The sequence below is a fragment of the Chelonoidis abingdonii genome, chromosome 1, assembly GCF_003597395.2.
Source record: "Chelonoidis abingdonii isolate Lonesome George chromosome 1, CheloAbing_2.0, whole genome shotgun sequence".
Classification (NCBI taxonomy): Eukaryota; Metazoa; Chordata; order Testudines; family Testudinidae; genus Chelonoidis; species Chelonoidis abingdonii.
The window spans coordinates 244,422,498-244,440,038 of record NC_133769.1 but is presented as its reverse complement, the minus strand read 5'-3'; positions in this window follow the sequence as shown (position 1 = coordinate 244,440,038).

Here is a 17,541-nt window from a genome sequence, read left to right as displayed (position 1 = left end):
AGGCCCGGCTGGAGCTTCTAGCTGGGAGAGCGGGGCCACTGCCGCCTCCGGCCGGTGCTTCACTCAAAGGAGGGCAGGACATGAGCAGCTGGGGACGGGTAAGTTAAAAAAAAAAAAAAAAACAAAAAATTAAAAAGGTGCCTAAGGTGGGGGCCTCTAGGCGTGGATCCGATTCCCTGGAGACGGGTCGTTTGGAACAGGAAGCGGATGACCCGCACCCTTCCCGTCCCATTCCCACAACCCAAGCGCAAATGGGAACGAGGTGCTCTGTGGGATAGCTGCTCACAAAGCACCACTCACAACAAGCGCTGCAACCATGGGTGCAAGTGTGGACACGCTGCATGCGCTGGTTGCCTGTCAGTGGTGGACACACGCAGTGCTGGCGACACAGCTGTACGACACAGGCTGGTAACGGCCAGCGCTGGCAAAAACTGTAAGTGTAACAAAGCCTTTGTCTAACTCCTGCCCTTTCATCTTGTATAAATAAGATAGTTTGTGTCACTTGTATGGCTCACATTATCTGGGTTTTATTAGCAGGGTGCTGTGCTAATAAAGAGCGAGTGGTCTGAACAATGTGAGTCTGAAAGTCTAACTTTGACAGGCTGAACCATGCAGGGGCACAGCTGAGTTTAAACTATTCTTATGCAGGGAGGCAGGCTTCTCTTTCCCTCCCTTAGTCGTCTCCTTTTTACCGGTCCTACCGTAACCGACGCGTACAGCTTACTTTCACCTCTGCACACAGTGCTAGGTTTTTGGGTAGCCAGCATTTCTCAAAGGCAAATGAGCCTTTTCAGAATATTTTACCAGTAAATAGACTCGATTTGCAATCTTCTCTTGATGCTGATCATACTATGGTGGCCTTTAACCTTAGTCTCATCTCAAGCTTTTTTTCCCTATGGAAATTCTCTCTGGTGATTTGCTGCTTCTCATGAAATGCAGATTTTAGTCAGATTTTTCAGTCCTTTGTTCCTGTAGAACCGAATGTGACTGGAAACATTAGACTGGAAGAGTTGCAACAAAACAGTATGCAGCATTCTGGTTTTTGTGTACATAAAGCCATGGTCTCTCCATTCTGGTCCATTGGTATTTCAAGCCAGTAATGTGTGGATGGGAAACTTCTATTTTCGTTGTCTTTGGGAACATGACAAGCTTTTCCACTTGCTGTGGCCATGCTGTACAAGGAAGTCTCAGGCTACTGCCAGTGGGTCCACGAATATCACCTAGACTTAAGGAACTCACCTCAGCAGCAGCTGTTTCTGCACCTCCACCACAAGCTCTTTCTCTGATCTACACTTTTTTTCAGTGAATAGTGCATGTTAACAAATTTCCATTTTCAGATGGAGATATGCATGCTGTACTAGCTGCCAGTCACCTGCTCTTTTGCCTACTGGAAGATCAGGCACTCTCATCAATCACTATCCTTCACTGGGGCAGAAGGTTCACGTGAACATTTGCGTCTAGGTAACTCAGGGAAGCTCCTTCCTGCCTAGATAGAAAGCTTCCTTACTTTCTTTCTTTCTGAATGCTGTTGCCCAAGAGGGGCATTTTCTTCTTTCACTCTACTGCTGTTTGTTGCCAGCTAATAGTGGCTCTCAACATCAATTGAAGGGGGACAATAAGCAGGCTGGTAGCAGTCCTGAGTGAGGGAACATATCAGTGTCTTAAGGACCTAGCTGGCTTCCTACTCTTCAGTTGACTGCTGTTCTCCTCAAGTGGGTTCAGGGAAGCAGCAGGAAACAGGACTCCTGAGAAGCTGGTGTTAATCCGTCAGGTCCTGTGGGTGCTAGAGAGGTAATAAGAGGCTCCTCGCACGTCCTTTCTCTCCCTGCAGCTCCTGCTGCTTTCTGTTATTCATAGATTCATAGACTCTGAGGAACTGAAGAGACCTTGAGAGATCATCGAAACCATCCCATCTGTCCCTATGTGCAGCACCAAATGCCTGTCTAGACGCATCCTGGTAGACATTATTTAACCTAACTCTTAATATCTCCAGAAAGAGATGGAGATTCACTCCCTAGGCCCGTTATTCCAATGTTTAACCACTCTGACAGTTAGGAACTTTTTTCCTCTGACTTTTCTCCTTCTGCTGCCTGTTATGACTCTTGTGCCTCCTTACCTCAAGCACAAGCACTCCACATCTTCTATGCATCTAAGCAGATAGGGAGAATACATGTGTACCGGCGCAGACACATTATTTTCTAACTCTGGGGTCTAGTGGCTGCCCCGCCAAATCTGGGCACTAGGCACTGCGCTCAGGTTCGCCTCATGGTAAGGCGTCCTGAATAGCAGGGCTGGGAGGGGTTGCAACACTTTGGAGGACAGGATTAGAATTCAAATGATCCCTGACCAACTCGAGACATGGTCTGAAATAAACAGGATAAAATTCAGTAAGGGCAAATGCAAAGTTCAGCACTTAGGATGGAATAATCAGTGGCACAAATACAAAATGGGGAGTGACTGCCTAGGAAGCAGTACTGCAGAAAAGGATCTGGGGGTTATAATGAACACAAACTAACTATGAGTCAGCAATGTAATACTATTGCAAACAAGGCAAACAACATTCTGGGATGTATTAGCATGAGTGTGGTAAACAAAATGTAAGAAATAATTCTTCCCCTCTACTCAGCACTAATAAGGCATCAACTGGAGTACTGCATCCAGTTGTGGGAACCACACTTTAGGAAAGATGTGGACAAATTGGAGAAAATCCAGAGGAGAGCAACAAAAAGTGATTAAAGGTTTAGTAAACATGATCTACAAGGAAAGACTGAAAAAAGTGGGTTTGTTTAGTCTGGAAAAGAGAAGACTGACCGGGGCATGTTAATAGTCTTCAAGTATGTAAAAGGTTGTTATAAAGAGGAAGGTGATAAATTGTTCTCCTAATCCACTGACAACAGGACAAGAAACAATGGACTTAATTATGGGAACTTTAGGTTAGACATTAGGAAAAATTTCCTAATTGTAAGAGTAGCTAAACACTAGAACAAATTACCTAGAGAGGTTGTGGAATCTCCATATTAAGGTTTTTCAGAACAGGTTAGAGAAACACTTGTCAGGGATGGTCTAGAGTAATGGTTTTCAACCTAGGGTCCACGGACCCGTGGGGGTCTGCAGACCATGCCTAAGATTTTCAAAGGAGTCCACTCCTTCATTCGAAATTCTGTAGGGGCCCGCATATGAAAAAAGTTTGAAAACCACTGGTCTAGAGATAGTTAGTCCTGCCTCAGTGCAGCAGACTGGACTAGATGACCTATCAAGATTCCTTCCAGTCCTACATTTCTATGATTCTATCTTTAACAAGTCAGTAGCCTTACTTCTTGGTAAATTGGGTGAAACAATAATTAAAGGTGGATGTAGATAAATGAAAAAAACAAGCACAGGCATATCTTTTTAAATTTAGTACATATCTCATTTCTTGCCAAAAGCCACCTTTAAGATCAAGCGCATAGCAGGATTCAGAAAAACAAACACGTTTACTACAAATTAGTCTCTGCCGATTTATATATATATACACACAGCTGTAGCTATATATCTATAGATATAGATATATATTTGCAAAAGATAAATAAAAGAAACTCTCATACTTCAGGGCAGAAGCTAATCAATAGCTAATGGGAGTTAGGAAGAAATATCTCCAATGCTGGCAGATGTTTCCATGATTGTCCACTACAGGGCTTATTGCACCTTCTCTGAAGAATAACACCACTGTTATTGTGATGGGGTAGATCAATCCCTCTGAGGCCCCTGGTTGGAGGCCTTGTGGCCTGGCCACACCCTGCCCCAGAAAAGGGCAGTGGAGAGGGTCCTCTAAGCTGCCTAGAGTGGCTGTGTGGAACACAGGCAATCAGGGTCCAGCAGGTCTTTGTAAGAAGAGCTGCAGCAAAGCCAGAGTAAGTTGCAGTTCCTTGCTGGAGCTGGGAGAGCCTGGATGTTGTGTGGCTGGCTGGCAGAGCTACAGAATCTCCAAAAGGCCGGTGCTGCTAGAAGTCGGGGAGGGCGAGAAGGAGCCCTGAGCTGGTTGCTGGGACTCCATTAGGACAAGGCGCTGAGGTAAGGGTGAAGACAGTGCAGGGCTGTGGGGAAGCAGACCAGGGAATTAGAGCAAGCGTGTTACAGAAAAAAGGACAACAGTGGATGGCTGCTTTCTACACGGTCCCTGAAGGGCCGGCTCCAGGCACCAGTGCAGGAAGCTGGTGTTTGGGGTGGCCAATGCAAAGGGGCGGCATGTCTGGATCTTTGGCTGCGGGTCCCTCAGTCCCTTTTGGAGAAAGGCCCTCCGCCAAATTGCTACCGAAAAAATGAAAGTGGCTTTATCTTTTTTTTCCTCCTGCTTTGCTGCTTGGGGCAGCAAGAAAGCTAGAGCCGGCCCTGGGTCCCTGGGCTGGGACCCCTTCCCACCACCCCCCATGAGCCACTGGGAAAAGTGGCCTGGACGTTGAGACACCTCAGAGAGGGAACTGAACTGTGGTGGCCCAGCTGGAGAGCTGCGACCAGAAAGGGCCCAACAGGCTGAAGACATTGTCTCCAGGGAGGGAGACCTGGGGCACTGCTCTAGTCTGGAGCAGGCACTCGGCTAAGGGCAGGCACTCGTGAGAGGTGAGTGTGCCCTATTACAGTTACAGACAGGATAATGGACTAGAACAGCACTAGTCTGATCTGGCACGGCAGTTCATACATCCTAGTCATGCTCTATTACAGGGATTGGCAACGTTTGGCACGTGGCTTGCCAGGATAAGCACCCTGGTGGGCCGGGCCAGTTTGTTTACTTGCTATGTCCACAGGTTCGGCCAATCGTGGCTCCCACTGGCCACGGTTTGCCACTCCAGGCCAACGGGGGCTGCCGGAAGTGGCGTGGGCCGAGGGATGTGCTGGCCATGGCTTCTCGCAGCCTCCATTGGCCTGGACTGGTGAACCGTGGCCAATGGGAGCTGCAGTCGGCTGAACCTGCAAAAGTGGCAGGTAAACAAACCAGCCCGGCCCAGCAGGCCGGCCACATGGCAAACGTTGCCGATCCCAGTTCTACTGGCTGGACTTTGGGAAAGAAAGAGAAAAGAGATAACAGGCCTAATTTTAATCTCAGACCAAAGTAAATCAGACCAAACCTTCAATGGGAGTTAATGGATTTTGTACCTCGATTTATCCAGCCCTTTGCACGCTCTGGTTCTTTGGAAAAAAGAATACTAAAAAGAAAGGACTGGACAGAACCTGATTGAATTTAATTTCTGCCTCAACCCCCCCTCCTGGGGAAGGAAGTGGGTTACTGACTCAACAGGCACCAGCTGGTACATTGTGTCTGGTGCACCTGCTCTCTGAGGCAGGGACATGAGAGAGGGATGAAAATAAGTCAGTGATCAAATTGAGTAATGTAAGGAGTCCAACGCTGCCCAATTCTATGAAAATGTTAATGCATAGTGTGCTGCTCTGCAACTAATTCCACTTCCTGTATAAAAGAGGACAAAATATCTCATTTCCCCCTTCTCATCTACCAGTCATGGTGGCTTCCAGTACTAAGCCATGTGACCTGTCAGGGTTCTGATCAGGAGCTGAGTTGTAAGACTTATTTCTATGCAGGACTCCTAGTGGTTTGGCCACATGGCACAAATATCACACAAAATGCAGAATTATCTGTGCTACACGTGTTTAAGTATTAACACAACCTTCACACCTGCTGTTTATAACTCATGTCCTGTATAAAAAGGAATAAAAATCACATGAGAAAATTCTACTGTTTGTCATGTAATTGCTTGAAGTCAGCTTTACAGTTCTTAAACTGAATATGATCATGTGATGGGACATTCCAGGGTGTAATTCAAGCCAGAGATGGGTTGTTGTCAACACTAGCAATCCACCCTGAAGTTCCTCAGTGCTTTGCTGCTGTAGCTCCCAATCTGGGATTCCCCCAAACAGTATACAGGTCATGTGCTGAGTGTCTGCGGGTATAGCCACAGCCCTGGCCCAAAAGCTTTGACCACAGCAGCCTATCAGTAAACACCAGCCACACTATGGCTTCCAGAAGTCTTGGTTATTACTTGCAGGGTGACCTCCCCAATACATTCCAGTCCTGGATTTTCCCCAAAAAATATGTGTTCTGCATTTTGCAGCCCTCTCCTGAACAGTCCAGATATATTAGGCCCATTGCACCTCTCAGGGGTTCAACATACAACAGTCTGCTACTTTAGCTAATTCCATTTAAACAATTCCTAATCCAAATGGATTAGTTTTAATTAAAGAATAAAACAAGTTTATTTACTTGCAAAGAGAGAGATGTTAAGTGGTTACAAGTAATGAGGCATTAAAGTCAGAAATGGTTACAAAAAAGGGAGGGATAGTTCAGTGGTTTGAGTAATGGCCTTCTAAACCCAGAGTTGTGAGTTCAATTCTTGAGGGGGCCGCTTTAGGGATCTGGGGCAAAATCAGTACTTGGTTCTGCTAGTGAAGGCTGGGGGCTGGACTCAATGACCTTCCAGTTCTAGGAGATTAGGCATATCTCCAATTAAAAAAAAAAATCACTTTCTAAACTTAACAAGAGAGACTTGGTTTAAGGTGAAGTTCTTTTGACAGGTTTCCAGTAATATTACTGACCAGGTTTATTCACATCAGAATCTGCTCCCAAAGTCCGTAGGCTGTTTCTTTTTCTTCTTAGGTGAAAAAGGAAGAGATGGATAGAGATAGATAACCTGGACTGGTTTTGCCCCTCACTTTTATAGTCCAGTCCCCCTTGGAGCTGCATTTTTCTGACAGTTACCCCTCAGAGGAGGAGTGGGCAAATGTTTTGGCCTGAGGGCCACATCGGGGTTCCAAAACTGTATGGAGGGCAGGGTAGGGAAGGTTGTGCCTCCCCAAAGAGCCTGACCCCCACGCCTCCCACTTCCCACCCCGACTGCCCCCCTCAGAACTGCCAACCCATCCAACCCCCCTGCTCCTTGTACACTGACAATCCCCTCCCAGGACCCCCCGCCCCTAGCTGCCCCCCTAGGATCCCACTCCCTATCCACCCACCCCTGCTCCCTGTCTTCTGACTGCCCCGACCCCTATTCACACCCTTGCCCCCTGACAGGCCTCCTGGGACTCCCATGCCTAACTAACCCCACCATTCCCTGACTGCTATCCCCCAGAACCTCCGCCCCATCCAAATGTCCCCTGCTCTCTGTCCCCTGACTGTCCCCTGGGACTCCCTGCCCCTTATGCAGGAGCCCCCCCCCCCCCCAGTCCCCCCCCGCTCACATGCCACTCAGAGCACCAGGACTTGCAAGCCACCTATCTGGAGCCCAGCCCGCCGTCCAGCAAAAGCTTGCGGCCCCAGATGCCGCTGTGGCGGCACGCGAGCTGAGGCTGCGGGGGAAAGGCGGACGGCAGGGATGGGCCGGGGCCAGCCTCCCCCGGCTGTGAGTTCAAGGGCCGGGGCAGGTATGGTCCCACGGGCCGGATGTGACCAGGGGCCATAGTTTGCCCACCTCTGCCTCAGACAATGTTTATTCAAAAGTAAAGGTGGCGACACGGAGTCTGGTGGTGAAGAGTTGCATGATTAAGTTTGCTGATTTTCCTTGTCTTCTATTTTCTCCCCCCCTCCCCACTGTCTGAAGACACTGTTTACAACTTAATATGTAAACTGACGTAAACAACACTCCTGTTGTGTAAGGTGTTGCTTGACAAGTCCTCCCTGAACTGGCGCTACATGGGTTTAGAACATGCCACTACAACATCATTTAGAGGAATTCATAACTTTATATATAATGTTACTACATACACTCTACCACACACAAGACTGACCAGTTAAGTTATTAGTTTTCAAATGATACTTCAGAAGGCATATTTTTGTACAAAGATTATACAATAGTGTATAGGTGATGGAATACAGAGGACATTCTTGTGCACAGTGGCAATTACTTATTACGCTAAGCACCTGTAAGATGAGGGTGGTGGAGTGCACTCGGTTCCAGCAAATCTGGCTAAATACACATTACATACAAACTCCAGACATTATCCGGTTCCTAGGCATTGTCTTTATTTGCTAGTTAATTCAGATTAATGCATAGCGTAAAGTCTAAGGGCTTAGTTGATAAGGGATATGAATGTTTACCATATGAAGGAGAGATTATAAAGCTGGACTTTTGCCACTTGGAAAAGAGACAACTAGTAGGACGGGACCGTATGACGAGTGGTTCTAGTAAAAATCATTACTAGGTGTGGAGAAAATTGAATAAGAAAGTGTTATTTACCCTCACATAACACAAGAACGAGGAGGTCACCCAACATTTACCAACGGCAGCAATTTAAACAAACACCTGGGAGTTCGCTTTCTTCACGAAACCACATGTCAACTTATGGATTGCTTGCCAGGAATTTGTAGCATAGAGCCAAACAGTGGTTATTAACCAGTGCGAATACAACAAAAAAAAAAAAGTAAATTCATGGAGGATAGGTCCATGTCCATCAATTGCTATTAGCTAAGCTGGTCAGGGATGCAACCCCATGCTCTGGGTATCCCTAAGCCTCTGACTGCCAAGGGACAACAAGGGATGGATCACCCAATAATTGCCTGTTCTGTTCATCCCCTCTGAATTACCTGGCAGCAGCCACTGTCAGAAGACAGGATACTGGCTAGATGAATCATTGGTCTGGCCCAGTATGGCTGTTCTTCTCTCCTCTGTATTGATGGCAAAATGTAAGGAGCCATACCTGCCTCTGTGAGTCCACAGGAACCAATTAACCTGTCCCTGCAGGGGACAACAGGGAACAACAGAAGAAGCTTGCCAGTCTGTTACAAGTACCAACAGTATGTGTCATTGTACACAAAGGAAAATATGGTCCCTGTTCCGAGGAGCTTAGAGTCTAAATAGACATACAATATAGAATGCACTAGGACAGTGGTTCTCAAACTTTTTTTTCATGGACAACTTGAAAATTGGTGAGGATCTTTCCAAATGTTGTTTGTACTGTTAGCTAACTATTGTAAAGCACTTTGAATAAAAATACAATAAAAAATTAACATTTTTTGTTTTACGAACAAAAGCACACAACTCATATTTTAATATCAGTAGTCTTACCTTTCTAATGTGATAGATGTGCCCTTTCTCCCCCGCCGCAGCAGCCTCTGAGCGTGGGCTGGGAAGGAGGGGGATCTCTCCCCTCTCCTCTACTGCAGCAGCCCCCGAGCTGGGGCTGGGAAGAAGTGGGAGTCTTTCCCCCGTCACAACAGCCACAAAACTGAGGCTTGGAAGGAGGGCAACCACAGCCCTGGAGCTGGGGAAAGTCACCTCTTTCTCTGGCTGCCATAGCCCTGCACATCCCAAATTCTCTCCCCCCTTCTCACCCCACAGCCCCCTCCCACCTACCCCCTACTTCCCCAAAGGTCACCACCTCACCTTATGTGTGCGTCTTCTCCAGGGTCCAGGCACCTATTTAGTGGAGCCATGCCTGCGCAGCTCCACTAATTAGGTGGGTGGTCCTTCATTCTTTTGTGTGCGGCCGCCCAGGTGTGCACCTTAGAGGGAACTATCCGTGGACCACCTGAATGGAGCTCGTGGACCACTGGTGGTCCACAGACCACAGTTTGGGAATCTCTGCACTAGGAGATGCAAAGACAGTGCTGTCATGTTTTAGAGCTCACCAACACCAATAAGGGGTTCTGTCACTGCCTGCCCTGTATCCTGCTCAGAGCCTTGATCCCAATAACCATCCCACTAATATAGAACTCTCACCTTGGCTTCTACCAACCTAGTTACCATGGGCAGGGTGATCCCAACAGCCCTAATAGTACTGAGTCTCCCCAAATCCATCCACCCCAAGATCTTAACTGGCAGACACTCAGACTTTTCCCTTCTGGTTCATCACCCCTGAAGGTATGAAACCTCCCCCCAGTTATCAGTTCACTTTGGCATGCAGACTCCACACAATTTGGACACCAGAATCCTGCTTGGGATAAAAATAAACAAAAAGTGTATTTAATGGCGAAATCACAGATTCAAAGATGAAATAATAAGGAAAAGTGAACACATACAAGTTACACAGAAAATATACACAGACGCAACTTCAGTCTTCACACTTCTGCAATAGGTAGATTCCCTTTTTAATGCAAGTTACCTACTGCCTTTGAACAGTTTCCCAATGTACCCCACAGCCATTGAGGGGACCCAGGGTTCATAGACAGCCCCCCTCCACCACCTTTGAGATTGTCTCTTGGTTCTGGATACCTGTGATGTTCCCCTGGTGTTATCTGGACTGGTGATCAGCTAGGTCACTCCAATCCTTGACTCTGGGAGCCAGCCTTACCCTGCTCTGCTATGAGAACCCCCACTCCCGGTTTGTTCCCGCACAGCCTCTGGCATGTAAGCTGCTCCTAGCTATGTGAGTGAGCACTTTTGGCCAGCCGCTGCTTGGATTGTGCAGGCGAATGATGCTAGCCAATATCTACGGTCCCAGACACAACCCTAGGAACCTCCATCTTGCAGTGTCCAGTTATGCCTGCTGGATGCTGCAAGCTTATATGAGTTCATCAATTTAACAAATAAATTGATATGCACCAGGCTTGTTATCCTAAGGGGAGTTTCTGACACCTTTCAAACCAAATGTACAGCTTCAGGTAGAATAAACAAACAAATTTATTAACTACAAAAGACAGATTTTAAGTGATTATAAGTCAAAGTGCAACAAGTCAGATTTGGTCAAATGAAATAAAAGCAAAACTATTCTAAGCTGATTTTAACACTTTCAGTGCCCTCACAAACTTAGATGCTTCTCACCATAGGCTGGCTGGTTGCCCTTCAGTCAGGCTCTCCCCTTTGATCAGCGCTTCAGTCAGTTGGTGGTGAGGTCTGTAGATGGAAGTGGAAGAGCGAGAGCATGGCAAACGTCTCTCCCTTTTATCATGTTCTTTCTTCCTTCTTGGCTTTGCACCCCTCTTCAGAGTCAGGTAAGCATTACCTCATCATAGTCCCAAACTGACCAAAGGAAAGGGGGTGATTCACTAAAGAGTCCAACAAATCCTTTTTTGCTGTCTAGGCCAGTGTCCTTTGTTCCTGTGAGTCTGGGCTGGGTTTGTCCCATACATGCCCAGATGAGGTGTGAACTGCCCCTCTGCTCCTTGAGAGTTTTGCCTGGGCTTGTTTTAAGCCATGAGGACACATTTTCAGCCTCATAACTACATACATGAAATTACAACCTGTAACATAACATTACTATAACAACAATGCTCAGTGCATCATGAGCCTTCCGAAGACACCCAACATGACAAACTTTGCATTGGATACCACACAATCATATTATAAGGATGAACATGGGGGTGCAGGGTGTTCCCCTGAGACGCAGAGTGTCACAATACCCTTTACTTCAAACCACTTCTCTTTTAAGGCCAGGTCTACACTGCGACTTTAAATCGGTTTAATGGCCGATATACCAATTTAACACTGTACCCGTTCACACGACGTCATCATTAATATCGAGTTAAAAGGCTTCTTAAATCGATTTCGGAACTCCTCCCAGACGAGAGGAGTAGCGCTAAATTTGATAGTGATAACTCGGATTAGGGTTCGTGTGGACGGAAATCGACATTATTGGCCTCCTAGAGGTATCCCACAGTGCACCACTGACCGCTCTGGTCCGCAATCCGAACTCGGATGCGGAGTGCCGGTAAACAGGAAAAGCCCCGAGACCTTTAGAATGACATTTCCTGCTTTCACGTGTCCAGCTCTGATCAGCACGGGTGGCGATGCAGTTCAAATGCAAAAGTAGCTCCTGCATTGAACCTTACGGGAGATACTAGATCTGATCGCTGTATGGTGAGACAAATCTGTTTTATCAGAGCTCCGTTAAAGAACAGGAAATGCCAAAGCGTTTGAAAAATAAACTCCAGGATACACAGCGGTGCGTGACAACCGTAACGGGAAGCCAGAGACTCAAACGGATGCTCATGGAGGGAGGGAGGGGGTAATGAGGACTACAGCTACCAGTCTCCACAGCAGTCTCTGAAAACTATTTGCATTCTTGGCTGAGCGCCCAATGTCTGTAGCTTAATACACGGTGTCTTGCGTGGTTCACGGAACAGCTCGTCAGTCTCTTCCCCCCCCCCAGCACGTGAAAGAGAAGTAAAATAAATAATTCCTTGAGTACTGTAAATGTCACCCTCTGTGTACTGAATGCTGCTGGCAGAGAGTACGCGAGGTGTTGACAACGGTCAGGATACCGTTTGTGATCTCAGGGTCAATGATTGCTGTGCTATGGCGTTTGCTCAATGCACTCCGGGAAAAAGGCGCCAAAGGGTTGTCTGCTGCCTTCACAAAGGGAGGGGTGAGGCTGTACCCAGCACCACCCGGGGCAATGTTTTCTGCCCCATCAGGCACTGTGCTCTCAACCCGGAAGTGGGAACTATGGGATAGCTGAGGAACAGCTACCCACAGTGCACCGCTCCTGAAATCGATGGTAGCTTTGGACCATGGACGCAAACAATCGATTTCGTGATCCCACTGTGGACGCGCTAAACCGGTTTTATTAGATCTGTTTTGTAATATCGGTTTAAGCTAATTCGAAATAATCGTGCAGTGTAGACGTACCCTAAGAGTTTGCAGTTCTCTTTTTGTTTCTCTCAGATTCATGGTGGGGGAAATTCCCTCTCAATTACGTAGTTGGGATGATTGGTGTCTTCCCACTAACTATAATGGGCCATCATTTTTCTTTTCCTGGGTCGTACCTTGGGCCATTAGTTGCGTTCAGTTTTGTGTAACCATCTGGCTTGGAAGGAGCCCCTCCCTGATGTGAGGTATACTTGAAATTTAGTACAGGTCATCAGCATAGTATTCTACATACATAAATGCATATTCAGTCTGTATACATATCTCATAATGACCATCAAGTTCAGAACATTACAAGGTTTCATAAAAGATCTTGTCATATTTTTTATACACAATAATATTGTATACAACCAGCTGATTCAATTGCTTACTCTTTGGAGTTCAGACCCCCTGTTCTCCCCTTGGGGTGAATGCACCCTGATTGTCACACTATCATTTTTTTTTAAATGTATGTCTGTTCAGATACAACTATGATAAAGTGTAATGTACTACAACAGTATATGTTAAATTATATATGATGCTGGACAGAGATTGCTTATGCTTCATCAAAAGCTAAAACTGCAATACAGAACGAAAGAAACTGGATGGAAAAGACCCATTGGGTCATCTAGTCCTAAATGTTAAACCAAGATTGTTCTCTCCATATGACTTTTCAGAACTTAGACTCTTAAAATGGGACAAACTAAAATACAGCCCTAACCATGACCGCGTACACCTATCTGGCATAGTTACATTTCTCTTGGAACATTTTTGTGTTTGTGTGAGTGTTAATTGTGGATAGGACAATTTTGTTCTATATGTATGTTATCTATCTCTCTCTCTCACACACACACACGCACACACACACACACACAAAGTTGGAGAATATGGGCATCCCAAACTGTGCCAGAAAACATCTGTGTCCTGCCATGGTTATAGAGTAGCAAGGGAAGATCCCCACCAAACAACATATTCAGGACCTAAATGGCTCAACAGACTGGGGTTCCAGTCCTTCTGCTCACAGATCATTTTGTGATTTAATTGACCACTCACTATTACGATATACCATTCTCATCACCATATCCTAATGCTACGAAATCAGACTGCTAATCAGCATAATGGTTTTTAAAATAAAGTAAAGATTTTTTTAGTGAGACAAGGTGGGTGAGGTAATAGCTTTCATTGGACCAACTTCTGTTGGTGAGACAGACAAGCTTTGGAGCTTACAGAGAGCTTTTCCTCAACTCTAGGACCAACATGTCTACAACAACACTGCATACGACAAAGTTTTTTTTGTCATCTGGTTCAGACCTTTCTTTAGAAATAACACTCCAAACATTGTAAGAAGTTCTTCAGTGACATCAGTTTCAACATCAGTTTTAGAGTCAAAGAAAAAGTTAGATTCTTGTGCAAACAACGGACTAGCTACTGTAGGCTTTTATTAGTCTCCTAGTGGTCTTACATGATTTTTCTGTCTGTTTTGAACTGCAATACATTACAGAGAAAACTGAGGTTGTTTGCACTAAACACATATGTAGAGCTTCACGAAATTATTATTTTTTAAATAATTTTTCATTTTATTTTGTGGGAATTCCTTTTGTTTCATCCATTCAAAATTTTATTATATTTACAGTAATAAAATACCTCAAAAGACTGTATATAAATAAAAAAGATTATATACATCACAGTATATCCTACTTTATCTTTACTACCTCTTTTTATTAAGCATTATTCCATGGAATTGAAAGGTTTTATGAATTAAAAACAAGCATACAGCAGTACACTTCATTTTCTTTTTTCATGGTTTGTCCTCTGTTGCTTATAAACAGCTCCTTAGATGTTCTCCACTGACATTTACTGATTACTGCAGCCCTCAGATAACCCCCGCTTCTCCATCCACATTCAGTGACACAAACACCGTAGGGCACCATGGATCTTCCCAACCCCTACTGTTTCCTTCTCCAGTCCCCCACCCCCACCTCAACCTCTCCCTCTATATCCTCAGGGACCCCCTCCCCCTTATTTATTCCCCCTCTTCCACTCTCACCCTCCAAGCCCCCATTAGCCCCAGAAACCCCTTCCTCTTGCACTGACCCCCAACTACCCTACTAGATTCCCTCCTCCCCCAAAGGGGTGAAAGGCCCTGGGAGGACGTTGGATCTTGCCCAAAGGACCCTGCACTGACCTTGCAGTGGTGAATCCTGTCCCGTAGGTCTGGGGCTCTCTCTCTGCTCTAGGTGTGGCAATCTGGTGCTCAGGTTTGGCCCTGCCAACCTTCCATCATCATGACACAGGGGCAGGTTAGCCAAATTTGAGTGAATGATGCGGCAATCTCAGGTGCCAGGTCACAATGCTCAGAACAGACACTAGGGTCCAGCCCCTTGGAGCCACAGGGGCCACCACCACCGCAGGGTGAGATTTTAATTTTATGTCATTTTTATGTTCTTTTTTGTTTTATTTCATGTTTTTTTGCATTTGCAAAAAAACACTGGGCTTACTATTCAGTTTAGAGGAACAAGACAAGAACAGCCATGTAACTGAAGTCACTGAATTATCAAAGACACATTGTTGTATAGCTGTAACTGATGTTTATTGTTGCTTGTTCTTTCTGGTGTGTGTAAGATTGTCACCTGGCTGTCATGTGCATTATTGAGGCTACAAACCTGAAATTATCTTTACCAGGTGGATCCCTGCATCCAAGTGCAACCCTGCTCACCATGCAAATTACATTGTAGGATTATAGCTTTAAAAATTACATACCTGTCCGAAAACATCACACCTACTATTGTATTACTGAATTCTGAAATCAATGGTGTGCCACATAAGCACAAGGGTCCTGTCATAAACAGATAGCTAAGGGTTAATGTTTCTTTTACCTGTAAAGGGTTAATAAAGGGAACCAAACACCTGACCAGAGGACCAATCAGGAAACCGGATTTTTCAAAGTGAGGGAGGGAACTTCTGGGTGTGTTTTGTCTTTGTTCTGTCTGTTTGTTTCTCTCGGCATGAGGGAAGAGCTTTTTTTTTTTTTTTTATCTCCAAGCTTCTTTCTACCCTTCTGTTCCCAAGTTGTGAGTACAAAAGGAAAAGCAAGAGGTTTATATTGTATTTTGTATTTACATGTGTGGAGTTGCTGGAATGTTTAACTTGATATCTTTTTGAATAAGGCTGATTATTCATATTTTCTTTTAAGCAATAGCCCTGTGTTATGTCATCTTGATGCAGTGATCATGTCATGTGTTTTTTCTTTCTTTTTTATATAAAGCTTTCTTTTTAAAACTTGTTGGATTTTCTTTTCCTAGTTAAGGCAAGGGATAGGAATCTCTGTGCCAGGAGTACTGTCTCTCTCAGGGAAAGACTGGGAGGGGGGAAGAAAGAAGGGAAAGTAAATCATCCTCTCTGTTTGTGTTTCAAGGGATTGAAGCAGGGAAATCTCCTAGTATCCCAGGGCGGGAAAATCTGGAGGAAGTAAAGAGCAGGAAGGGAAGTGGTTATTTCCCTTTGTTGGAGGCTCAGGGCATCTGAGTCTTGGGGGTTCCCCAGGGAAGGTTGGGGAGACCAGAGAGTTTATCAGGTACTCAGAATCCTGATTGGTGGCAGCGAGATAAGATCCAAGCTGGTAATTAAGCTTGGAGGTTCATGCTAAGCACCCAGATTTTGGACGCTAAGGTCCAGATTTGGGACAGAGGCTTATTACAGGTCCACTCACCCACTCCGTGTTGCAGGACTGGAGCCCAGGTTGACTATGTCTCTTGTATGGAAGGGGGCTCTGGGCTGAGCCTGGGGCAGGGGATTGCGGTGCTAGATGGGGTTTGGGGTGCAGGCTCTGGGAGGGAGTTTGGGTTCATTAGAGAGCTCAGGGGTGGGGCAGGGAGTTGGGGTGCAGGTGTTTTGGGGTGAAGGCTCTGGCTACGCGGCAGTTACCTTGGGCGGCTCCTGGGAAGTGACTGGCATGTCTGGCTCCTAGACTTAGGGACAGCCAGGTGGCTCGGTGTGCTGTCCTGCCTGCAGGTATTGTCCCTGCAGCTCTCATTGGCCATGGCTCCTGGCCAATGGAGCTGCGGAGTTGGCGTTCGGGGTGGAGGCAGTGTGCAGAGACCCTCTGGCTGCCCCTGCACCTAGGAGCTAGAGGGACATGCCAGCCCTTTCTGGGAGCTGTGTGGACCCAGGGCTTGTAGGGAGCCTGCCTTAGTCCAGCTATGCCACTGACCGAATTTTTAGGGGCCTAAAATCTCCCAGATTGGCTTCAATAGCCACCAGGAGATCGAGGCCCATTCTGGGAAATTCCTAGCCAATCCAGGAGGGTTGGCAACCCAAACAGCACCCTATGCTAGGGGAGTTGAGGATCACGGTGCTTCTCCACTACTGGAGATTGGGAGTCAGAGCAGTATAGAAGACAGCACAGGCAATTCTTGCAATAATTCCTGTGATACGTAGAGGGGTTTGTCAAAGCCCTAGCAACTGCAGTCATGTTATCAGTGGTGGGACGTGGCATAAAAAGACTGAGCAATTGGCAAGGCCCCACACAGCTCACGGAGCCCTAGTGTTGCCAACTTTCTAGTTGCACAAAATTGAACATCCTCGCCCTGCCCCAACCCAGCCCTTCTCTGAGTCCCAGCCTCCACTCCCTCCCCCTCTTCCACTTGCTCTCCTCCACCCTCACTCACTTTCACCAGGCTGGGGCAGGGAAATGGGGTGTGGGAGGGGGTGAGGACTTGGGCTGGGGGTGCAGGCTTTGGGATGGGACCACAAATGAGGGGTTCAGGGTGTGGGAGGGGCTCACTGCTGGGGTAAGGAGTTGGGGTACTGGAGGGGGTGCAGGTTCTGGGAGGGAGTTAGGTTGCAGGACAGGGCTCAGTCCTGGGGCAGAGGATTGGGGTGGAGGAAGGGATACAGGGTGCAGGGTCTGGCTGGGTTGCTCTTATCTTGGGCAGTTTCCAGAAGGGGCCAGCATGTCTGGTTCCTAGGCTCAGGGGCAGCCAGGCCGCTCTGTGTG